We start from the raw sequence: 27,182 nt of genomic DNA, 5'->3' as shown, positions 1-27,182 counted from the left end.
TATCCTTCTATTGATGCAGCCTAGGATTGCATTAGTTTTTTTGGTAGCTGCGGGACACCACTGGCTCCTACTTAAGCAATGGTCCACCAGGACACCGAGATCCCTCTTACAGGTACTACTGTTGAGCCAGGTACTGCCCATTTTGTACCTCTGCATTTGGTGTTTCTACTTAAATGCTGGACCTTACTTTTCTCACCACTGAACTGCATCTTATTGGATGAGGCACAATGCTCAAGTCTGTCAAGATACTTCAGATTCCTGAATCTATCTTCCTAAGTGTTAGCAATTCCTCCAGTCTGGTGTCATATACAAATTTGTTGAGCATCCCTTTAATTTCCTCATCTAAGTCATTTATGAAGATGTTGAGGAGCACTGGGCACAAGACAGACACCTGGAAGCTTCCCTCCACATAGAGGGAACTAGCTACATTTCCTCAAAAGGCATATAATATACACCTAATAGTTTAAAATAATGATTTTGTCCATCATTTTCCAGCTTTTTGGGGAACAAAGGATATATTTCATTGAATCTAGTTTTGTTCTGAAGTAGTTTATTGTGTTATTGAATGTAGTTTTGTTCTGAAGTAGTTTATTGTGTATTTTGTCCACTGTGGTTTATAAACTATACTTATGGCTTATGGCTTTTCTTCCCTGCAGCCTGAATCTGCCTGATTTACAGGTATAAACTAGCAAGAAATGAAGGCAGTTTAACAAATCCCTTTCTGGATTTTGAGTTCTTCCTCTGCTTTTAGCCAGTTGTCTTGTCTGGATGATGTTCACCATGGTGGTCAATTGTGGGTTCATTGTTTTTTTACCGCTCTGAAATAGGAAGCCAAGCACCAATTGCTTTTCATTTCATAGAGAGGTCTTTGAAGACATGTCGTTTCCACTGATAAGTTTTTGAATAAACTTTCCATCTATTGATTCTTGCAACATTCTGCTACTATAACCTCACAATAAAGTTAGAGCTAGTATTCCTAGATGTGCTTCTTGGCTATACTAACTTGCAGGGTTGAACAACTCCCCTCATACTAGATTATTTTACATCTATCAGTGGACTACTAAAAAAACCACAACCAGTTTTACCATTACTCTTGACATTTGGGATAAAAGAGAAAGTTGGCAGAACTTTTGCCATTTTTTTCCAGTTGAAAAAAGAAAAAGGTTACAGTTTCATCTTTCTATCAGTGAACCAAGACAAATAGACTACTTTCTTCACTAGTTAAACCTAACACTTCATCACTCCAGTGATCCACAATAAAATAGCCATAAAGGGCAGTGACCAATGATCAGAGACAAGGTGGTTTTCTTGCCAAAGTTCACATTAGCCAACTGGAGAGGAGGATGCCCATAGTGAAATGAAGTACAACATGTGTCCTGAGACATCAGAAGACCCTTTTTTGATGGGTAGTGTGAAAAGATTGGCAGAAATCTACTTTGTGGTTGGTTGGGGGTAGGTAGAGGATGACACTGTGTGCTCCTGCCTTTAAAAAATGGTAATAGGTCCATAGTTGTGGTGGGGCAACTTGGCCACATGAGTTAGTCTTTAAGTATTTATTTATGTTTTTTTAAAGCTAGAAGGATGGAGCTTTAATAATCTGTGGATAGATTTGTCTCCCCCCACTTTAGGGTGAGAAGAAGGGAACAATTTTTCAAATGCTAGGATCCATCCCAGAATAGGTCATTTTAATGCAGTTTAACAAGAGGAGACTTTGCCCCCACTTTGAGGATCAGTATTGCTTTGCTGGCATCTGATGGCTGATAGACTTTAAGAAAGAATCAAGCTTCATGAGACTGAAAAGTTAACAAAGTTCTGTCTATAGGACTGCTGCTTTACCATGACCTCCATAAATTGCGAATTTACAATACTCAGAATCCTTCAAAAATCCTTGGCCAGTCTTTAGTTTCTGATCAGTTAAAGTTCAGCAACAACTGAACTTTAAAGAGCTAACAAGGCACAGGGCTTTCCCTAGGTAGAATGCTTTGTGAGTGTTGAATTGACATATAACATTCAATGGACTTTTTAAAAAAGTATTTCAGTTAGTTTTGCTTTGAATGACACAGTGAGATGCATGCCCAGATAAGCGCTGTTTTATTAATTGATAAGTTTATTGTGATGAGCCAAAATTGAAATAGTCAGGTGGACCTTACATCTTTGCAACAATTTCACAAGAAGCAGACATGTTAATGTAAACAATTAACAATCTTGTGGTACCTTGAAGACCATCACAGTTACAACATGCCAGAAAAAAAGAGCATAGTAGATATGTGCAAATATAGATTACACAAACAATGATAGACCAATTTTTATGACAGTACCAGAAACTATAAGAATTAAATAACACATGAAAGATAATGCCACTGCCAATGTTTGTATTGTTTGTTGCATTTATATGGATACTTTAGTAATATATTTCTATTCTTTTCAAATTATATGCATTTGTGTTATTATTTATGTAAAGGCAAAATGATATGGATAAAATATGAAGGGCTTAAATGTATGAATTGGCATTAAGAGACATCATAGGATGGTTGATATGTTAGTATCTTTTTGTAAAGCAGCTATATGTGATGATTATTATTAAAGATGACAAACTACTGATCTAGAGCTAAAAAAATTGTAAAGAACATCTGTGACACAATCTATATCATAATCTAAACTCAAGCCTGACTGTTTTGGTTCTTTGGGAATCAAACAGATCAATGTTATCAATCCTTATGTGTTCTTTGTAAAAAGGAGTTGATTTCCTTTCAGTTAAGCTCTTTATTAATATTTGCAAACAGCTCTGAAAAATGAAAACTGCTTCATGAATTAAACTGCAGCTGATATGCATAAAAGATGTTAAAGTTTTACTGTAAATCATGTCTGTCCCAAACCATAAAAATAAAGATACCAGGTCAATAAATTACACTGAAATAATTCATAACTATAAAGACCTTAATTAAACTGCAGTGTGACATTATTGTGCAGTGCAATCTCAAGCAAACTACTCAGAAGTAAGTTTAAGTAAAATGTGTGGGGCCATTTCCTAGCCCTAATATTAGTTTCAGCCAAGCTACAATTATGATTTAGAAACTTACTGATGCTGATGATTATGAACAAGTTATATAAGAGAGGCATGTCTATTTTGTTTGCTTGAGAGCTTAGCATTTTTCTTGAGATTTTGCATGTGTGCTTCTTTATTTTTTTCCCAGGAAGGAACAGCCTTGTTTGTGTTTCTTAATGTGTTGTGTAAGACTGTAAGTGACAACTCATGCAGTCCTTTATATCTACTGTCAGTCACACTAAAAGTTACTCCTAAAATAAATCAATCTTCTTTCCCACAGCCATCCAAAGCCATAAACAGGGATAAATAGTAATTATCATGGTTAAGTAGCTTGGCCGTGCATATGTGTTCTGGTTACAGTAATGTGGTAATTACTGCTGGCTCCCTGCCTGAGCACTTTTGCTGCCTGATTTTGCACTTCAAGTGGCCTTGCCAGTCTGATTATTTCTGGGCTCACGTGAACCAGATGCTTCCTTTCCATTCTCTTTTCCCCTTATTCCCAGGAAGCAAAGCTTCTAGGGAGGAATTGCTCCTGCTCAGGGGAGTGGTTTGTTGGGGTTGCAACATCTTGGCCTCACTCTTGGCTACTGATTATTTAAGGCTATTCTTATATCAGAGTTGTAGTTTCCTTGTGGTGAGATTGGCATACCAAGAAGTCTAATGAATGATTATGTAGTACCAATGTGGTGTAGTGGTAAAAATTTTGGATTGTGACCTCCTCACACATACTTCCCGGGTGATTGTAGGCCAGTCACTTTCCCTTACCTTAAAAACGTATTTATATATAGCGGTTAAGATGTTGGACTAAGAATGAAGACATGGGGGTTTTAGTCTACCTTTAAGCAAGGAGGCTTACTGGATGACTTTGCATCATTCTAGCTCAGAGAGTTGTTATGGGGAAACTTTGAAACCTGGGCTTACAGATGCTGCAAGACCCAAAATGCAGAAGGACAGATGACAATTTGCCAGAGCCAAATCACTGCAGCCAATTCACCATGGCCAACTAGCCATGGCCATCTCACCATGGGACAACTCTCTGTGAGACAAGAATTACACTAATATCAAAGAAATTGTGAAATAGAATCATTACAGAAAGGATGCAAAAGGAGAGACAGAATGAAATGTGAATGATAAAATTTAAAATATTTTTTATTCTAAATAATTAAATTGAACTGTTAAATTGTCTTGCGATGAGTTGATTGTGGCTAGTTGTCCCATTCCATCCTAGACCCAGTAACACACATCAAGTCATGATTGAACAACTAGTTACCAGTAGCAACTTGAGCCCAAGAATGAGAACTACCCTTTCCTACTTGCATGAAACTTCAAGCTTATCTGAATAGTTCCGTAGCTGACTAGGACAATGTCTGTGTTCAAGTTTGCCATTGTATACAGTAAGAATAGGTTTGCCAGTGTAATCTTCTGAAGAAGGATGGAGCATCCTGCTATTTATCAAACTGGATATTGGATGTGTTCAGCTACAGCGGTGATAATTAAATAAAGCACAATATTGAAATTAGCTTTAAATAATGGCACTTTTTTTCTTTATTAAATTTCTTCTCTGCCCATCCTACTGCATGTAGCATAGTGGTTGGGTTCATACAACACACTAAACTGTAAACAAACAAATCACTGTTTGGCTTATTGTGCTGCAGTGTAGAAACTGCAGGGCAGAACTGATTTCTTAAAAAACATTTTTCTCTACCTAATTTATAATTTTGCAAAATTACACTAGTGAATTGTATAAAAGGCCTTAAGTTTCTTTATCCTATGCTGGCTTTGAGTTGCTTCTGTGGTGCTTCTGTCGGTGCCTGAAAGGGACCTTCTCTATCTGTCACACTCAATCTTTTAGCACTGTCTTCAAGAACAGCTTTTTGACAAATTAGTTCCTGAACTATTTAATGGTTCCTTTCCCCTCAGTGTCTCTCCTGAATCATCTCCTCCCTTTGATTATCATTCTTTGAAATATATTTTGGATCCCAGCTTGACTAATATGCAGGTCCATAGGCAAAGATTATGTCATTTTTCATGTTTAAGACAGTTTCAGTTCCTACTTACCTTTCTGACATAAATTCAAAGCAGTTCACAATCCATGAACTTACCCTTATGGGCTTAGAAAAAAGAGTTTATTTGATCTCTTGGGATATGGCCCACTGAGAAAAGGACTTTATATTTGATGGGGACTTGATTAAAGAATAGAGGTATGAAAATTCCCTGGCAAATAATGCCCTTTCATATAGGTCACTTCTAATCCCAGGGGTACATAATAAGAAGCAAATGTGCTGCAAATAAAGTAAAATACAAATAATGAGGCTGCAAAGAAGATATTTTTTAAAAAAAAGAAACCTCAGATTTGGAAAGAATCATGCTGCTATTTAGTCTGGAATTATCATCCTTTTACTCATTTTTGTCAGAGAATCCCATAGGCTGTAGTAATTAGAATATTGACGGAAGAGTGCAAAATGCAAATCCCCATTTGACAATCAAGCTATTGGGCAATTGTGAGTTACTCACTAATCTCACTCTAATTTGTCCAGCTGGATTGTAGTGAGGCTAAACCTTCCTGCTGGTCTGATCTGTCTTACATATTGGCAAAAAAAATCAGAAAATAAAATACAGGCTGAATAGTCAAGACCTTGTTGATGATCCAAACTCTGTCAAGGATCTTGGAGTACTCATCTCTAATGATCTAAGTGCTAGAGCCCACTGTAATTACATAGCCAAAAAGGCGTTAAGAGTTGTTAACCTAATCTTATGTAGCTTTTTCTCTGGTAATATTACACTAATAACTAGAGCATATAATACATTTGCTAGACCAATACTCGAATACAGCTCATCAGTCTGGAACCCACATTACGTATCTGATATTAACACAGTTGAGAAAGTCCAGAAATATTTCACAAGAAGAGTTCTCCACTCCCCTGCTTGTTGCAGAATACCTGATGCCACCAGACTCGAAATTCTTGACTGAGAAAACCTAGAACTATGCCGCCTTTGGTCCTATCTAAGTATAGTATATAAAATCATACATTGCAATGTCCTACCTGTCAATGAATACTCCAGCTTCAACCATAACAACACAAGAGCAAACAATAGATACAGACTCAAGGTTAATTGCACCAAACTTGATTGCAGGAAATACGACTTCAGCAACAGAGTGGTGAATGTTTGGAATACTCTACCTGACTCTGTGGTTTCTTCCCCAAACCCCAAAAACTTTAACCTTAGACTGTCTACTATTGACCTCCCCCTTTCCTAAGAGGTCTGTAGGGGGCATGCATAAGTGCACCAATGTGCCTACCGTCCTTGTCCTATTGTTTCTTTTATTTTTTTATTTTTCTTATATGTATCCATGTATTCTTAACTATGTTCTTACTTATACTTATTATCTTATAAGCAATTGATAAAAATAAATAAATAAATAAATAAATAAAATAAAATAAACAATTGAATGTTACAAGCCAACAAACAGACACAAGTGTTTTAATAGTATATAGATGTTGTGGGATAAGAGATTGGACTATGCTTATGTTTCACAAGCATAGGGGCAATATATTCATGGTTTCTTTCCATAAAGTGTGATTTGTTTCCATTGATTTGTTTCTACCATTCTATTTTTAGAAAGTAAAATATGATTGGCTATTGACTCTTTTGGATTTATAATGGATTCTTTTTACAAGGAAACAATGTGAAAACCAAAAGGCAAGACTGTCTCTCTTGCTCAACTGTTCTCTAGACTTCAAGCAAACATGTTCTTGTTTTAAAAGATCCTCCTTGAAAAACAAATTGGCTGGGACAAAACTCCTTACGATGTGGTTTAGTCACTTTGACTATGCCATTGATTTATTTTTAGTTACCCCTCCATGATTATTATTATCCTTTCCTATATCTCTATTATTTTTGTACAAGTTTCAGAGTGTTGGTGCTCAGCTCAGGCTTGGATCACTGATTCCCATTTGGGTGTTTCCTGCTTCTTTGTTCTTTCTGCTTTGAAATAACACCTCAGCTACTTTTCATTGGAAGCTTCCAGTTGGTCACTCTGTTACTTCCATTACACTGTCACTTCTGTAGGAATGCACAATGGTTAGAAGCAGGATACTCAGTATTGATACTGATGACTTGAAATGGTGGGAAAGATAACTTCACTTAAAATGGGAGAGATAGACAAATTATCAATTTCATGTCATTGATTGTTGCAAAACATCTGCCAGAAATTACCATGTTGACTTTTTAAGGATTGAATCCACACTGCTCTTGTGCAGTGTAAGCTTTGTCATCTGTCAGAGCCTGATGGTTGCCTTTCATTTACATAACATTTTTTAATTAATGGTGCAGGGTTTTGATACGGGGACAATGCAATTTCATTTGTGGCTTGCTATTGAGTTGACATTGCAGTTTGCAAGGCACAGAGAAAGATTAAAGGTGCTTTGCAGGGGGCAAATATATCATCAAAGGTTCTTGGTGGTTTTATTTTACGTTTAAAATGACATGTCCTGTATAAATTTGAATCTAATGACCTGTGGTTTTTGTGCTATGGTAAAATTCCAGGCCAAACCATTTTTTAATCCTTGTACTTTCTAGGAGATGTTGCCATTGTTCATATTAAGGAAAGTGAAAGATTATTTCCTGAACCAATGTTCAAATTGAAAAATGACATTGGTATTTATACACCTTTGCCCAATATGCTGTTCTCCAACTAAAGTAATACATACAAAATATGTATATTAGATGTATTAAGAAACAAAACAAAATTGATACTTCCAAATTTGTTGTAAAACTTTTAACCAAATGAAACAACAATAACTTGGTATGGCATGCAAAGAAGGTACCATATATCAATTTGTTTACAACCAAAACCCAGAGTTGATTAATGCCTGTTTTGCAATCAACAAAAATTGCACAAAACACAGCAACTTTTCACATTGTCTGGACTTTCATATCAGGCAAGATACAAAAATTGGGAAAGAAGAAACAAGAACTTCCAAAGTTAGATAATCCAGTTTGCAGTTTGGGCTCATGCTGGAATTTGCAGACTAATTGCTGTCGCTTTCTACTTAGTTTTCAAGAACAAACAAGGAATAAATATTTATGAATTCAGTAAGAGTTACATGCCTGCTTGAGATTCCACTCAGAAACCACCCTTAAGAAAGAAAAAGGCCCTAAAACTTTATTCAAGTCTCATACAGGCAAAGGATACTATTTTGCAGAAATGTAGACCTGGACCCACAATTCACATGCAGCCTCTGACAGCCAGAGGTGGGATTCTACCAGTTCAGTCCAGTTCAGGCGAACGGGTAACTCTGAGGATCAGCTGTTGGGCTCACCTGCCTGCCCAGCTTGAGTCTGTACTTTATATCCTAGTTTTCAAACTCAGCTGATTCGCGTGGCACAGAGGATTGCTGCACATCAGCTGTTTAACTCAGTAGTCACCAACCAGTGGGCTGGGGACCACTGGTGGTCCACAAGAAAATGTTGGTGGTCTGCAGAGAAATGTCACCCCCAAAGCAATTAATCCAGGCTGCGTGGGAACACAAGGCTGCACCGCCCACATGGTCCACGGGAACACAAGACTTGTGTCACTTGCATTGTGAACAACACAAAGTAGTGGGGGGGGGAAGGGCAGAGGTGGGAACTTGCCCTACTCACCCCACACACCTGGCCTGGCCATCAGGCTGCTTCTTTCTGCTTCTTTTTTCTTTCTGCTTTTGGCTGCATGCAAGGAAAGCAGCAAAAGTCTTTCTTTCTCTCCCTCAAACTCCACCAGAAATGAGTCTTTGGGACCCTGCAAGGCATCCTGCTCCAAGAGGCTGTGCCGGCGTGACAAGTCTCACAAAGTTTCATTTCTGGCAGAATTTGGAAGAGAGAAAGAAAGACTTCTGCTACTTTCCTTGCATGAAGCCAAAAGTCTCTCTCTCTCCCCCTGAGAACGGAGTTGAAGATGATATCCTGTGATCTCAAATAAAGAATGATCGATCAGTAGGAAAACAGGGTAGGGAATTTTCCTGCAGACTTTTTGGGGGATTTTCCCAGGGTCTCTGGTCCACGGGATTTAAAATTATGAGTTTGCTGGTCCAAAAAGTTGGTGACCCCTGGTTTAACTCACAGAGATTGCTGGAGAAGGTCAGTAGCAAATGCTCTGTGCATGCGCAAAGCATGCACTCACCAAACCAGTTGTTACACCAGTTGAATTGAACTCCTTTAGACAGCTAGTAATTTGGCCTCACAAGATTTTAAATTTTAAACATTATTATATGTTTTTTAGCAACAGTTATTATACTGTATTATATATTTATATGTGGCTGAAGACAATTCTTCTTCACCCAATGTGGCTGAGGCAAGCCAAAAAGTTGGACACGCCTGAGATAGATATTATGCTAGATTATCCTTCCAATCAAGTCTCTTTCCATTGGATACATACTGGAGTCTAACTGTATGTAATATTAACTACAATTGTGCAATGTCTGGTGAATGATTATAGTATCCCTTAGGCTTTCACTGAAAGCTTTGAGTAATGATGCAAATGAGAAATATGTTGTATTAATTGGTTTATTTGTACTAAATAAATAACCCTGGATGGAGAGAGGAAATTACTTAGACAGGTTTTGTTGATTCAACTGCAGTTTATTTGTCCTTTCCCCAAGAGATGGTATGGATGAATTTCAAACTTCAACTGACTTTTTTCTACTTGATTCTTTAATAAAATACATTGAATAGGAAATTAGAGTTGATTTAATCTATCTGACTAGCCTTCCCATGTGTCAAACTATTGGGTGATTTGTAAGAGAAAAAAAAGAAGCATTCTGGAAAACCAAACTATAGAGTCTGGCCTAATTTTAAAAGTAACTTTCAAACAATTAATTTTGATAACTTGCCCAGGTAATCCTAGCTTGCAAGTTCAGGTTTAAAAAAAAAGTAGAGAGGAAAGAAAGGAGATGCCTGAAAGAAGTTAAATGGGTGATCCAACATACAATTTCTTGAGCCATTTCTTCTATGATCCTGCAACCTCTTATAACTTTCTCTTGAGATTAGTCCTGAACAAGAGATTAGATTAGATCAGTGCTTCTCAAACTTGACAATTTTAAGGCAGGTGAATTTCAACTCCAAGGATTTTCCAGCCAAATTCTGGAAGCTGGAGTTCACCCATCTTAACATTGCCAAATGTGAGAAACACCAAAGTAGATGAACTTCAAGATACCTCTGAATCCTTTCATTCTAAGAAATGCAGTCCACAATAGAAAAGAGGTATCATGCCTTTGCAGCAAAGATTCCCCAAAGGAAACTGAAATGAATACAAGTATTCTCATTCTGTACTTCTTGTGGAACCTGGCATGCCTGAGTTGAACTTCTCAAAGAAAAAATGTCCAGTGTTTTATTGTCAAGGCTGCTGAGAAATTGGCGTAAATTGGTATTGTGCCTCAAATATGCTACCTGACACTGGGTGATGGCAGAAAGAATTGAGTAATGGGGAAGAAAAGAGAGGTTAAATTAAGGTGTTTCTGAAGGAACATGAGAATTAAATTCTAGCCTTGAGAGGAGGGGAAAATGCAAAATGCCTTTTAATACAAAAGAGTCTCTTTTATAGTATTAAAATTATTCCTCAGGCTGCAGCACCTCAAGCATCATTGCAGATATCTTCCTGTCCTTCTTCATTTCCAGTCTGGCATGAAAGTCTCACCCAAGAGGATTGTGGGTCTTGAGATTTAGAAGAAAGGGGCTGTCATAGAAGATGAGTCAAAGCAAACCATCAACTTCTTTCCCAGTGGAGGAAAGAACTAACAAAAATTAAAATTAAATTCTTCTAATAGATTGTTATTAGAATGGTTTACATAGTGATCATAATGCCCCATATGTAATGTCACATTTTATTGTTTTTAACAATCAAGTTAGACTGGGTGCTATAAACTAATGAATAAGATTGGGTAGTATTTTTGCAGGAAAATATTTTATGAGGTGAAATTAGAAAGTAGCATAAACCTGTTACTAATACTAGTACTAGTCACATGGCCTTCTAAACTAAAATGTTCCATGTTACTATTTTACATACTAAATTGTAACCTTACCATGCCTTACTTGTCTCTATCTAAAAGTTTATATTTCTGAAAATTGTAATTTGTGCAAAAATTGTTTTTCTGAGTGCTCCAACTAATAGTTATTCTAAGTATTAATACCTGGCAAACCACTAAAAGCCTATCTCAGTTAATGATATCCTTCATCTCTTGAACTGACGGGAAATTCTGCTATCCAGGGAATAATGTGAGATTAAGCATGGACTTAGTACTTTTCCAAAGGAATTACCACCAACCCCATTGGGTAACAGATCTCTGGAATAGGTGAACTGTCTGGTAAAACAGCAGCGTGGATAAGATTGGAGTTTTGTAAAAGTGCTAATGCTGCAATCAATCTAAGATAGCTTGATGGGCAGTGTGAGAAGAATTGCTTGGTGAATTTGCAAAAATCAGGAGTCTAGCAGCATCTTTTCAGACTAACACATTTTATTAAACATCATAAGCTTTCATGAGCTGCAGCAAACTTCATAACATTAATTTGGGAAGGCTCTCATGTCTTTTAATAAAATGTGTTAGTTTGAAAAGCTATTGCTTAGCTGGGCTTCCCCAGCCATCAGTCAACTATTCAATAGGCCATGGGAGCTGCTGGTGCCAAGTTTTTTCTCCTAGAGGGGAAAAAAAGGAGAAACTCCAGGAAAGGGTCTACGTGGCCAATAAGCACTAAAATGTCCACAATCCCTCTATTGCACCATGAAAAGTCTTCAATGTGCATCAGATTACATATACACCTTTAGACTGACATGGCTTGCTGGCAGTTTAAATGAAAAAAATCTTTAAAACTGGAATAGTGAAGGGTACAAGTCTATCTCACTCAATGAACTAAGAATAAGATGAAGATAATGTCATATGGACATGGCAAACTGAATGGGTAGAAGTGACTCACTATGGCCAACTCACTATGGCCAACTCACACGGTCAACTCACCACAACCAAGTCTTCATGGGACAACTCTTTGTGAGACAATTCCACAATACAATTTAATTATTTAAAATAATTTTAAAAATAATTTTATTTTTTGCACTTCACATTTCATTTTGCCCCTCCTTTGGCATCCTTTCTTTAATGATTCTATTCCACTATTTCTTTGATATTAGTGTAACTGTTGTCCTGTGGCAAGCTGCCCCACGGTGAGTTGGCTATGGTGAGTTGTTGTAGACATAATGGCACAGTACAGACATTGCCATGACATATTGGTTACATGCATTCAGGGAAAGATTCAAAGCTTGGTAAAGAGCTGCGAGGACGGGAGCTAATATGATGTTCTATATATTCATAAATCTGTGTATTTTAGTTTAGCATACCATGTGAACATAAGTGACATGCTGAAACAATTTTTCCCTTCACAGGGCAAATGGCTTTGGTAGCTAAAAAATAAAAAGGAATTTAATGCACTACTTTGCTTTATGGAATATGCCAGGTAAAGGAGTTTGCTTTCATAGCCTACACTGTATGTCATAAACTGCAGAATTCATTGTTTTTTGAACTTCCTACAGTTAAATTATTTTCAGGATTAAAACACCGAGCTATTTTTCCAAACTTGCATTTCATCCAATCTTTTGTTTTTTTAATGGTGTTGAATTGCTGAGTGCTGAAGGGATTCTTTCAAGGTTTTACCATGTATTCAGCTCTAATTTAGTTTACTCCTCATTTTAATAGTGCATAAACTTGTAGTACAGCCAGCACTGAGGCATGCAGACCACAGTATTGCTACCTCAACATAAATTAGGATTGCACAAACAAATATCTGAATCAAGTGGCACTGGGAGGAACTGATTGGTGAGCAAAAAATGGAAGAGAGCAGATGAAAATGGAGCTGTCATTTACATTGATTTAAAACAATGAAACACTTGTTTGGTGTTAGTTTCCTCCCGCCCCCCACAATTCCAAATTGATGTAGGGAGCCGTAGAAACAGGATAGAGTATTTCCCATCAAGTATGCAACATAGATTCTAGGGCAATCTTTTATTTCTCCCAGATGCTGACTGGAACACACATGTTGATCCATGTTTTAGGCATGGTTGATTGAATAAGGCATAAATGGCTATCTTCACACAACATCAAAAATAATGGTTCCCAAACTTCAATTGCTAGATCAGAAGCAAGAAAGGATAATAAGGTTTAGGATGTAGCATCAACTAGGCTGTAGCCCCTTTGGAGAGCTCCTCTGGCCTGGAAGTGGTCATGATGGAAGACAATTCACTCCTTACAAGTCTCTGGCTGTTCTAGGGGTGGGATGCTACTGGTTCTGCCCGGCTCTGTAGAACCGGCAGCTCTGAAGAGCAGCAGACACCGAACCGGTTCTGTGTCTGCTGCTGTTTGGCCCACCCGCCCACCTGGGTTCTTACCTGACCTTTATTTCCTTCATTTTCAACCTCAGCTGCTTTGCGTGGCACAGCTGAGACTGAAAAATCAGTAAAAGGGCTTTTTTCAAATGTTGCACATCGGCACACAGCGCTTATCAGCTGTCCAGGAGGCACAGCTTTTGTTGTATTACATGCGCGCGCAGCATGCAGAACATAAGTACCGAACCGGTAGTAACACCAGTTGAATCCCACCCCTGGGCTGTTCCACACCCTATGCTATTGTTTGCCCAGGAATAACACATTTATTTGTGCCATTACCAGCTGTTTCTTCTTTTAGAATCTAAAATTATATTCTAAAAGCTAAAAGTTATTAAAAGTGTCTAGCAAAAGTGAAAAACTTCACTACTTCTAGTGTGTCTCAATTCTGATTACTTCCCTTCTAAAATTTCTGTTGGCATCTGCACTATCTCCTTTAAATAAACACTTTCCCCCAAAGTACAGGTTTGTCAAGAATGATGATTTGATATAAATTTTCATCCTATTAGTAAAAAAAAGATGAATACACAGAGAAATTGTGGAAACTAAAAACTAAAAAAAATTAAAGATATTGAAGGAGTCTGAGTTTCTTTGTTCACCCATCTATAATAGATAATCAATGTTGCCCTAGAATTTTTCAATGTAACCTTTTAGATAGCAGTTATGTTATTAGCCCAAAACTGAATAAAGTCCCAAACATGGTGAACTTTGCTGAAGTGTTAAGAATTAGGCACAAAGTGGCTGTTAGAAACAAGAAAAGTCTCTGCATATGAGCATTTCCCTGCTTAAACTAGTTCTGACAACTTGATTTCTCTTATAATCATAGTTTTCTAGGAATAGAAGTCTCTGTGTCTGAAGAAAATAGATTTCTTTTCATAGGGATAAAGGCAGAATGCAGATACAATAAATAAGACAAAATACAATAAAACTCCACTGGACATTGGTTGCCTAGCTGGTGATCAACTTAGAAGCTATGGAAAGTACACCCCAAAAGACAGTGCCAGAAACCTACAGCACCAGAAACCCCAGAAAACAGTGCCAAGAGACAAACCAGCCCTTCCCCCTTTAAGAAAACCAAGATGCATCAGCTGGAAGGAAAACTCAGATCATCCCTGCTTACAAAAGTAACAGAGCTGACAACAGTAGAGCCATTAAGATAAAGGGAATCAGGCTGAAAATAAGTCACCAGGGCAAAATTGAAACTCCTTTTTTCCTGCCCCCTGACAAGATTAACCCCTAGGATAGGAAAGACAAAGGTCCTGGGACAGAATTAACCCATTAAAGTAGGAAGACAGGATCTAGTGAAATCACTAAAACTAGAGGCACACAAATAAAGCTGCGGGAGCTTCAAAGGGGAATTAAGCATAAAAGACTCAGATTCACACTTCCAAGCTGCTTGCAAGCCAGGAATGCTGGAGCATTACTTTTTGCTTCTTGCCTTCCTACATTAAAAGAATTCCACTTTCTGGCAGCTGGCTTCTATATCCATTTCTTCTCAGCATCTGTGGTATGTCCCAGCTGGGAACAAACTGGAGAAATTTCTTCCAACAAAACAATATTGGTAGTCTTGCAACTTCAAACTATTTTAAATCAAATGTTAAGAATTTGACTTAGAGACATTATTTCAGTAATATTGCCAAGGCCTGGACATTTATTTATGAAGTTAAATTTTGAATTAAATACAATTTAATTTAAAGGTATGGCAACATCCTTGGGCTTAATAATTTAGGAGATGACCAAGAAGTCCTCACATCAGCAATCTTTCTAGATTTTTCTTTGCTTCCATTAAATTTCAAAGGAATTCTGTAACATTATGAATAAACTCCTCCTATTAAGCTTTTTCAGGTGTGAAGTTTTTGTCACTGCTACATAAATGTTGGACAGCTTCTCCTTCCCTGTGAAAAGTCACCCACTCAGTTTTGAAAAATTTCAAAATGTTAGTATTTTTATCTGCTTTTACTTACTTCCCAAATCTATGTTTTTAATCTAGTACCTGGGTTACTCATTGTGCTAAGCCTAAATCAAAATGTGGTCTGTGACTTAGCCACTGGTTGAGGATCAGCTTCCTAGAACTGAAGAAACAAGGAAAGATCATAACAGGAACACTTAATGTAGCAACCATAGAACAGCTGAATTGGGGGAATAATCCAGCTCCATTCCAGCCCTACAAAGTTATAACTGAGGGTTAACCAGAGGTGGTATTCAGCAGGTTCAGACCAGTTCTGGAGAACCGGTAGTGGAAATTTTGGGTAGTTTGGAGAACCGATGGTAACCTTCCCCCAGGAGTGGGGTGGGAATGGAGATTTTACAGTATCCTACCCCTGCCATTACCCACCAAGCCACACCCACAGAACTGGTAGTAAAAAAAATTGAATCCCACCACTGGGGTTAACTGTACTGGTGACTTTTAGTAATTCCTTTCCTGGCAACATTTTAAAACCTGAGGCTGAGGAACCAAATTGAATTCTATTCTTGGGCAATTCCTAGCCCTGGAACGTGAAGATGCTCATTGCTCCTCTCCTCTCTGTGCTTTGTCTGTTGCTTCTTGTTTCTGAGGTTTTTGAATTTTAAATTTAAATGTTATCTCTTCAGATGAAATCTATACATCTCTTTTTTCTTGCACATTCTCTGGCCAAACCTAATTACTAACTAATTTGCTTCAAACCTGAGTCACTTGAACTTGGAGGCCTAGTTTACCCATGGTTTGTTTGCTTTTGGCCTATTTTTTGATCTCCACTTAGATATTTCAATATTATCTCTAACCTTCCCATACATAAAGCCACTCTTGTTTTTTTCAGCAAAAACATCAAGGAAGAAAAGGATGAAACAAAAGGGAAGCACAGTGGGAAGTGGGGGTAGGGGGAGAAAAACTAATCTGGAGAGAGAAACTAATCTGGATGGAGATAAGCTGAGGTGAAGAGGAGGTAACTGGATACAGAAAGAGAGACAGAAACCCTATTACAGTATTGCAAAGAGGGTTAGATTTACTTGGCAATAGCCCTTCCAGAGAGCAGCTCATCTTTAGGGTAATTTTAAGGGCATCTATGTTTCGGAGCAGGGATATCTACATCATTTGCACCTCACCTAATTCCTTTGTTTTCAACAGCCTCTTCCATTTTTATCAGAAAATGTTAAAGTGCCCCTTCTACCATGGCTAATTGTTATGGAGGAGAATTGTCTTCCTAACAGGTAACCATGGAAATAATCAACAGATTTTTCTTGTTGCCCTGAAGCAGTCCTTTAACCACTTTCACCAGTTAGGCGAGACCTGCACATTTCCAGGGATTTTAGATATTTTGTGTTCAGTGTCAGCTTGCACTGCTTCTAGATTCATCCTCCTGCATTTTGTTAGAATATAAGGATGATCAACCAGTACTGTTCTTTTCCCTGCCTGTCTGCTGGCTGATAAACATTTATGGATGTCATATATTGATATGTTATACAGGTCTCCCAGATCCTTTCAACAGTTCTAAAAATTGTACTGTACAAAGTTAGCACCTACCCCTCTCCTAGAAAAATGAAATACTCTAGGAAATATTAAAAAGGCAGAATATTATATTTTCCCTAAAGGAGAAACATGTTTCTAAAGACGTAGACTCAGAGCCTCAGCTCCCTGCTCCCCTCCCCCTCCGGCAGACATTTTGGAGCCAACCTATCTACAAGACAAAAGGCTGGGCCAGCTTATCTACAAAGCAAAAGACCTTCACCCTCAGGATGTAATAGGATTAGCCCTTTACCCATTTCACTACATGGCACTTGGGAAGATTGTATCACCCAGCAAGGTTCAACCAAGCCTGGGACTCAAGACAGCCTACAGAAATCCCCTTGCATGGCCCATCGGAGTCTGACAACCAATCAGAATACATATCTTTCACAGGAACAGGAAGCAAGTTCAAAGCCCAAGAGAGGTATAAATATTTCTTTCTCCCTCCCTCCCTCTCTCCCTCTTCCATACCCCTGCCCTCTCTCTTTCCCCCATGTGCTCAATTGCCCAGGACCTCAACAGTTTCCATGGTTCCTGTGTCTTCCTCCCCACTTGGAACTGAACCCAGATGGACATTTGATGGGGAAGAAACATTCAAGTAGGAAAATTCCCAGCTTTAATTTAGAGGCATTATTTATCAGAATGGAGAAGCAGTCCTGTCATAATCATGACTACATTAAATAGTATTTTAATCATTCAGACTTGCCCCTTTTCTCCAATTTCAAAAAGAGGCTAGCCCACATTTTACCTATCTATTTACTCTTATCTTTTACGCTCTTATTTATAAGAGCGTAAAAGATAAAGTGAGACTCTGGTCCAACCCATGGACCTAATCCAGCTCAGCAGGCTATTATATGGTCCACAAAGCCTTGCGTGAGATCTGAATGTTCCACCAACATTGTCATATCTCCAGTTCTCCTCCGCTGAACAAAATCTTTTATGCCTTTGCTTTGAAGCACGATTATTCACTGCAGATGATCAAGTAAATAGCAATGTCATTGTTAAATCCTTTGGCTGCTCATTATGGTATATTGATAAAAAGGAATTCAAAATGTTATCTTGAAACAATGAGAAATGTAATCTAATACACTGATGCCCAGGATGGGATTCTGCATCAACTTTTATTTCTTTCTCCATTTTCTATACTGCTATAATTATATAACGGACTTTTGGTGGTAAAAACATAAGCAGAGAAACATGACAAAAACAAAATACAGCAATGCAATCAATAACAGTCCATCAAATCAAGGGGGGTTATGCCTATTCCCAGAAGCTCTCCAAAATAATATTAAAGGAGTATCTTCCCATTTAATGCTTGTCACTTTTCCCAATTCATGCCATTCTGAGCTGTATTCATGGTATCACCCTATTTGCTCACTTTTAAACCAATTTTGTGAACAGATTTGGTGCCCATATGAAAACAAAATCTTGCCCTAATCCTATTAGATGTTGGCTACCATTCTGGGGAGTTTTCTCACACTTTTGCCTAGCTCAGCCTTTGCTCCAAGCTTAAGGCCTCAATCTTATAAACCCAACTGAAATTAATGGATAGTATTTTTGAGTAGATATATAGGGTTGTATAAAAAACACCTTTACTCTTTGCAGTAGCCTCTTTTCTTTTTTCTCTCTCCCTCCCCTGTATTGTTTTTCTCTATTTACCTTACATATTGGGTTTTTATTTTTATTTTTGTGGCTTTCTTTTTTCTCTCTCTTATGCATCCTTTTATACCTGAGACCTCTTAATTGGATTAAGTTGCTGAAGAACCTGAAGAACTTTTTTTTTCTCCTTTTAATTTTTTTACCTTTTACTTTTCTGCCTTTTTTTGGGATTTAACATTTTTTTCTTTTTTGTGTGTGTTTATGCTTTTTTCTTCCATTTTTGAGTTTTTACTGCTATCTAGCCAATCGATTGGATTAAGGTATACATGAACCTGAAGAAATATTATTATTATTATTATCGCTACTATTTGGTTTCTTTTTTCCTACTATTTTTATTTGGAATTGCAATTGATTATTTCACAAGTGGATTAAGGTCTAGAAGAACCTGAAGATTTTGAATTGTTTGAACAAATCGGAAAAATGTTGGAAATGTCATCAGACACCTGGCTCATATTACCATATATGGTGGACTTGTGCAGATGCTAAAAAATATTGGACTAAAATCCACACGTGGTTGGAAAAAATGACAAAAAGCATATACATTTGAAACCAGAGATATTTTTATTGGGAATTTTACCTGAAATATATAGTAAAGAATTGAAATACCTGATTGTAAATGTATTAACAGCGGCTAGGATTGTATTTGCTAAAAATTGGAAAAATGAGAAAATACCATCACAGGAGGAAATCATTAAGAAAATATTGGAATGTGCTGAAATGAGTAGATTGACATTTGAAATCAGAGAAAAAGATGATAAACAATTTTATAAAATCTGGGATCTATTCTATCAATGGTTAGAAAATAAAACATGGTAATAAAATGGATAGTATTTTTGAATAGATATATAGGGTTGTATAGAAAAACACTTTTACACTTTGCAGTGACACTACATCTATGCTCTAAGCCAGGGGTGTCCAACCTTGGCAGTTTTAAGACTTGTGGACTTCAACTCCCAGAATTCCTCAGCCAGCTTTGCTGGAAGGAATTCTGGAAGTTGAAGTCCACAAGTCTTAAAGTTGCCAAGGTTGGACACCCCTGCTCTAAGCTGTTCCTCTGATTAAATCCCCCAGCCATGCTCATTTGCTTTGCCATACTGCAAAACGGGGTCTCCAACCTTGGCAACTTTAAGACTTGTGGACTTCAACTCCTAGAGTTCCTTAGCCAGTGAAGCTGAAGTCCACAAGTCTTAAAGTTGCCAAGATTGGAGACCCCTGCTGTAGAAGATTCCCTTGCTTCAACCGACTATGCTCAACCTCCACACCAAAGGATGGGAGCAAGGGCAATAAAGAGCACGGGGACTTCAATGTTACTTGCAAGATAAGAGCTAGTGCCTAAATAACCTCATTTAATAACTCCCACTGGTCAGAAACAGTTTAGATTGGCAGACATTTGTGGTGTGAACATGGATGTATAATAGGGATGAACTATTAGTTCTGTAAATCCTCTGATAGTTACTCTCTAAATAGAAGAAACCCACGAGAGTTGGCATTTGTTTCTGAGCTTTTCAAAACAAAGGGGATTAGTTTTGGGGAGGAAGAGGGTTCCTAAAAAAATGTGAAGAATTAAGATGGAAAGGAATCTAGTACAGGTGGAAATTGCCAAACTGAAACAGAACTTCTCCGATCTGTATATTTAGCCCAGGGAGGTATATATGCAGAAAGCCAGGGCCAACTCAGTTGCTACAAGCCCTCCTTGATGGAGTGAGTCATCAGCTCAAAGATCTAAAGTTAGGCTCATGTCACAGCTTTATATTTTTGTTCTCTCCCTTTCTTTTATTTTATTGCTATTTTCAAAAGTGTGGGAAAAACCAAGCATTGGTTTTAGAAGGTAAAAATATACTTTGCTATCAGGCATATTGGTTAGTAGTATCTTTTGCTCAGCTTTGCACAAATTTACCTAGTGCACATATTATATTATTCCACAATGTGGTTTATTTGGTTTTGATTTAGTTGCATAAATTCAGCTACTTATTATTTATTCATTTTAAAGCAATCAATGGCTTAGGGCAATGCATGAACTTATTTCAATTTTCTTATCAGCTGGCCTCCATCCTGATCTTCAGCAAATAGGGATTTTCTGTTTATGGTTATTGTTACAAGTACGGTGATTGCAATTTTGATTTTTAGAAGCTCATGTTGGTGTAGGTTACTCTGGTATTTATCAGATGATAGGATGGTTTCATTTGAGGAAGGAATGCTTCAACTGCTCAGGATACTTCATCATTGCTTAAGTCCTTAAGCAAAGGACTTTTATATGTAGATCACATTGAGAAACAGGAATTCAGCAAGATAACAGACCTTAATTGCTCTTTTGGCTGTGGCCATTTTCTAAACTGTTGCTAAAAGTAATGCAGATATTTTTGCACTGGTAAACTGAGTCCAAATAGTATGAATGCAATAACAATTTTCCCCATTTTCTTCTTGTCCCTGTCTGGGATTATCATTCAATGAAATTGCTTGGTTTACAAGTATAATGGATAACAAATATCTCATCTACATAATATCTGCATCTTCCATTTTAAACTATTTGCAGGAGAATTTCAGGGCCCTGAACTTTTTAGCCCTGTACCTCTCAGTTCTATCCCTTAACAATGAATATCTTTACTGAAATAATGAAAAACAATATACTTTTATCATATCTCTCAGAAGATATGTGTCTAAAAATAAGGATGGAGGAATCAATCTCTTAAAAAGACGTAGAATTTAAAAACCTTGAGCCCAAAGCTAAATTTGGACATGAACTACTTGAATGAAGCATTAGCTCGGGTGTAAGTAATGGAAGGTTTTCTAATTGAATAACTGGTTTCACTCTTGTGGTTCCTGCAACAGATTGCTGTGAAGTAAGTATGGACTTTGATCCTAGGGATGGTGTTAGTCCTGAACATGTTATAATCTCTTTCTCCCTTTGAAAACTGGAAAGAAGGAGTTACATATAGATTTCTGACCAAGATAAGAAGATTTCTAAGGCTTGTTGTAATTCTTTCCAAAACCAGCATCAAAACATTTTCTGTGTCTTTTCTCTTTGACCTTTCATAGATTTTCCCCCCCTCCTATTAGTTTGATGCACTTGCAAGTCTGATGTTAAAATAATGCCAACAAGTCCGGATTGTTGAGTAGATAGATCATTATGTCCTACTTTTTGTAGCTTTTTCTTATTTTTTTTTCTGGCTCCATTTCTTTTTTCTATCTCTTCCTCTTTTTCTACCACCAATCCTAGTCTCTTCATTACCTTATTTTTCTGTTTTCACTCTCATTGATATTCATGCTGGAATAAATTCAATTGCATTTTTCTCTCTTCCCCCTGAAGGGTCTTGGTAGTGGTAAATTGCAGACATTCGAAATCATACTGCTCTGATTTATCATTTGGGGAAGAGAATTGAAATGCTCCCCTCTGCCAGCCCCATCAAGTAAAGAAATGACAGCAGAGCTTCAGGTCAGGGGAGAAGCCTTGTTAAGGCAACTTGATAACATGGGACACAGAATGCCATTTGTGCAGTCTCCTTTATAGGGTCTATGCCATTTTGAACTGCAAGTGAAGAGATGACCAATTGCACACAAACCTACATCCATATTGGATTCCACACACTAATTTACTATTGAAAAAGAAAGGCAAGAGCCATGCAAATGTAAATGATGAGACACATAGAGAAACACTTCAACTATTCATAATGTGATGGGATAGACTTCAGGCAGAGACAATACCAAAGTTTCATGGTGGAAAGCAATCTGGTTTCAGGAGTTACATTTTACTTTCAATTATTTAGATCAGTAGATATTATTGCTTTAGATACCACCATACAGCATAGAAAACTGTTAATACTTTTCCATTTATATAAAAAAAACATTTAAGGTAAGGAGACAGCTAATTGTACAGTATGTGATCCTAAGTGAATATTAAAATAAATATTTAAAGATTTAATTTTGAAAGAGTAAAATGAGGAATAGATCACTGGTAAATGAAAAAAATGAGGAATTGCATCCCAAATAAGAAGTCGTTTCCTCCCTCCCACCTCCCCCCCATGAGATAACTGTAACATCTCAGGTTTTACAGCAAATATTTGCATTTGATGGGAATATCTGGATTGGAATTTGGAAGTAGGACACCAGACAGAATCACTTGATCAAGGTGATATGCTTAATAGATTTAAATCACCAAGAAAAACAACGTTCCTTTTTTGAACTAAGATATTCCCCGAACTAATTTATTGCTACATATAAAACATAACGGAACTGCCACTAAAAGAAGCTTTCATACAATTAAGGAATATCATGCAAAATTTATTGGCTCTACAATTTATATACTTTTTGCAATTTCTGGTAAGTGATTTGAAACGACACAGGTTTTCATCTGGCTTTCTTTTTAGACCCTCAAGGTCTAGCTATGTTCTAGAATATCTGCACGTTGTATTGATCGTGTACGATACACACTCACACACACTTTTCTTGCTAAGAACAATATTATATGTCTGCTCTTTATATGAGGGATGGCTTTTGTTTGATATGGAGATTGCTACCTTGACTGGCTTGCTTTTTAAATATGTATCTGTATATACAGAATAGTAACTGCTTAGTGTCCTATCCTCCTGCAATCCATTTGATTGCTGTTTGTTGCATGGTGTGTTAGTGATTTTTTTCTAGAGTGACTCACCATCAAGTTGCTTCTACTATTTACCTGAATGCAAAGTTGTCTATAGTTAGTCCCCTACATGGTAAAGCAGATTAAATTACAACTGGCCATTGATTTGCAGCATCAGCCATTCTCTTTTCTGGTGATAATATTTGTTTGTTTGTTTGTTTATTTCTTCATTTATTACCAACTTTATATGCCATCTACCTCCAAGTGGTTCACAATAATTAAATTTAGGGTAATACAATAAAACAATTTTTTTTAAAAAAAAGAAATATAAAAGTTGGCAAGGACAACACACTGAATGGGAACAAAGCAAGGGGTCTCTTTCTCTTTCACCAAAGGCCTGGGTGAAAAGCCAGACCTTCACAGCCCTTCTACACCACAGCAGAATAGGGGCCATCTAGATCTCGGAGAGGGGGAACCTCCACTTTTTGGCACTGTTACCCAAAAGACATGCTTTCTGGATCCTGATACATGATGTGATTTAATTGAAGGATCCCAGATCATCCCAACCCTGCAATATTGAATCAAGCAAGGAAGATACATACTATAGGAGACAGGCAGTCCTTCAAGTGATCAGGGCCTATGCTTGTAGGCCTTCATAGATAACAACCAGTACCTTGAATCACACTCAGAAGTATTACATTGGCATATTGAGGCATGCCCATAACTTCTTGGGTTGCAGTGGGTAATCAGGCATGAGTGATTGTCTGAAGGACTCCTGCTCTAAGTAAGGGTACAACTGGTGCAGCACATGTGCAAAGACTTCCTTGGTTATACTTTCCCTTGAATGGGGAAGTGCAGCTCCATCCAAGGTCAAAGATGGAATATCCCCAGATCAGGGCAGTTTGGTAGATACCTGATCTTTGTAGGATTGAATCTGAGATGGTTCCTCCCCATCCATACTTGCACAATTTCCAGGCACTAGGGCAGAAACTCAGCCTCATTTGACCAGTTCAGGTTTGAAGATATAATTGTGCATTTAGCATATTGATAATACTGAACCCCAAACCAGTGGATGACCTCACCAGTAGTTTCATATAGATTTTGGAAAGGAAGGGATACAAAGGACCTAGAGAACAATTTCTGTCCTCAACCAACACTGAGTGAATCAGCTCAGAAAAAGAAAGAGAACCATAAACAGGGTCTCCAACCCACAGATCCAGCTCATCAGGATACCATGGTTGAAAATATTGAAAGCTGCAGAGACATCAAGGAGCACCAGAATGGATGCACTACCTCCATATCTAGCCACACATCTTCAGCAAGCACAACCAAGACTGTCTCAGCACTAAATCCCAACCTGAAACCAAGACTAAAACACATATTTTGGCATATGATATGCTGCCTTCACTCTCTTTATGTTTAAGACTAAAGGAATTAATATTTTGAGAATACCAATTGCCTGATGAATAGCCCGTAGTAGTACAACTGGGACTACTCCCATATCAGTGACGTCTGGGCAACCGTCTTTAGAATAATTTTTAAGGCTGGTCTAATCATAAAAACACAACTGCCCAAAAAGGAGAAAAAGGTGCTATGAAATTTGCACAATACAGCACTTAGAAATATAAAGCAGAAAGTCCCAAAGGTGCTTTTTCAAAAGGCAACTGGACTTTCTATTTTTCCTTGAAGATGTTTTGCTTAATTGGCAAGCCTTGCTACAAATTGGACTGAAATGTGAAAAGGGTATTACAGATGATTTTATACATTCTCATAACATACCGAAGAAGGCAGCTAGGCCCCTGAGGGAGGCATGGATCCCTGCAGGAAGGAGGAAGAGGCAGAGAAAGAGGAACAGGAAGAGGAAGAGAGGATGCTGTGCTGGAATTTTCTTTAGGCTGAGTAAGTTTCCACACAAGCCTTCAGTTCCAAGTATATTTCTTACCAATGCAAGATCTCTGACTAACAAAATGGATGAATTAAGGCTACAGATTGCAAAGACTAAATTCATCAAGAACTGCTGTGTTTGGCTAATCATAGAAACTTGGCTTCATTGACTCATTCCAAATGCAGCTGTTGAGCTGGAAGGCTACATAGCTCACTAGCAGGACAGCAGTAGAGATTCTGGCAAGAGCAAAGGGGGAGGTTTAAGCCTTTATGTGAACAAAAGCTGGTGTATCAGTACAAAGACTGTAGACAACCACTGCTCCATGGATCTGGAGTATATGACTCTTAAATGTAGACCCATATATCTTCCATGGGAATTCAGCGTGGTTTTGATTACTGCAGTCTATATCCCACCTGGTGCCAATACTACCATAGCTTTGGATTCTTGTATAACATTGTTAGTGGGAAGAAGGCAGAGCCTCCTCATTGACGGACTGTAGATTGTGACTCTCTGTGGCTATGGTCTGTGCTCTTTCGTTGGAGAGCCCCAATCATTATGATTAGGGGCTGAAGCTGCCTTGGAGGGGCAGTGGAGTAAGGGGAAGCTGCAAGCCAGGTTGAGGGGAGCCGCATCTTCCCCCCTGGGCTTGGTCTTTTTCCCCACAAAGGTGACTGCAGCGGTGGTTTAAAATGGCCACCCTGAAGAGGAGGATTCAGCTGGGTTAAGATTTGTGCAGGAGGGAAGAAAGAGGTGGATAACATCTGAACCGGGACAACTGGGCAATACAACTAAACAAAAGTACCCCGGGATTAAGGTAACATGGAATTTTTAAGAAAAGAAAAGTGAGCAGCGAAATTACAAGGGGACAGGAAAGAAAATAAGAAAGTATTTTTGACAGCTAAGAGGGGCTTTGAACCAGGAAAGAAAGAAGCCGGAACTAAAGATTTAACTAAATTGGACTAAAATATTTTGGCAATAAACAGGCATAAAATAAAGCTGGACTTAAGATTGTCAAATAATAATAATAATAAAGTTTACAAATTGGAGACTGGACTGTGCTGGAATATTGAGGTTGGAAAAACCCTAAATTAAAAAATAGTGGAAAAAGGTGAAGACTTTGTATAATGGAGAGTGCCACCTTTTGACAAAAACTTGAGCTCAAACAAAAGGGAAAGCATCCTGTTTCTGAATGAACTTGTGTGGATATAACATTAAAGAAATATTGAAACAAAGAATCTTAGAAAGTGAAAGCAGAACCAGAATAAAGAAAAAAGCAAGGAAAGACTGACTTTGGGACTGATTGATGTTTTTGGTATAGACCCTGGGCTGGAATAATTGAGAACTTTAGAAAATTGAAAGAAGAAAGAAGGAAAGTAAAAGTGGGTTTTTTTGTGGACTTTAATGATCATAAAATGTAAGAGTGTATAATGATGATATCTCTTTGGGAATTAAAAATGGAACTTAAAATATGAGAGAATTACTACAGGAAAGAGGCAAATCACTTTGCTCTATGTTAGAAAAATGGAAATGGTGATTGAAGAACAAGAAGGAAGAGCTTCAGAGGAGGAGGAGTCGATTCAAGGAGAAGACATCTTAAATAGACAATTAACACAAAGAAAGCTACAAAGAAGTGGGGAAAGAAGGAAGGTTAAAAAGTTGAGATTTAAGAAGGCAATCAAAAGGGCAGATACCTGTGAAGTTGGGAAAGGCAGAAAGACCCAGCAGAAAAGGAGAAAGGAAGATATTAGGAAAGAGACAGATATAAACTGTAATGAAAAAAGATATGGGGAAAAGAGGGGGAGGAGAAGCAATAAGAAACAGGTGCATGAAATAAAGAAATACGGAAATAGTAAAATGTTGAAAAGAAATTGGTTTTTCAGAGGTAATGGTTGATGAATTAAAAAGGGGATTCTGCAGGGTGACAAGGGGTAATAAGAATATTTATGCAAATAAAAAATATTTAGAAACTAGGGTAATATAGATACTGATAACTCATATTAAAAATTAAGGGGGAAAAATATGCTGTGGAATCCAAATGAAAAGGTGTAATGATTATTATTGTAACTTCTTAAAAATAATGGTTTATTGGGAATCAAGATGAGGGAATAATGGTGTATTTTAATCATT

The sequence above is a fragment of the Pseudonaja textilis genome, chromosome 5 (genome assembly GCF_049901715.1).
Source record: "Pseudonaja textilis isolate UNSWEBS1 chromosome 5, rPseTex1.2, whole genome shotgun sequence".
Lineage (NCBI taxonomy): Eukaryota > Metazoa > Chordata > Lepidosauria > Squamata > Elapidae > Pseudonaja > Pseudonaja textilis.
Note: the sequence above shows the minus strand (reverse complement) of the source record.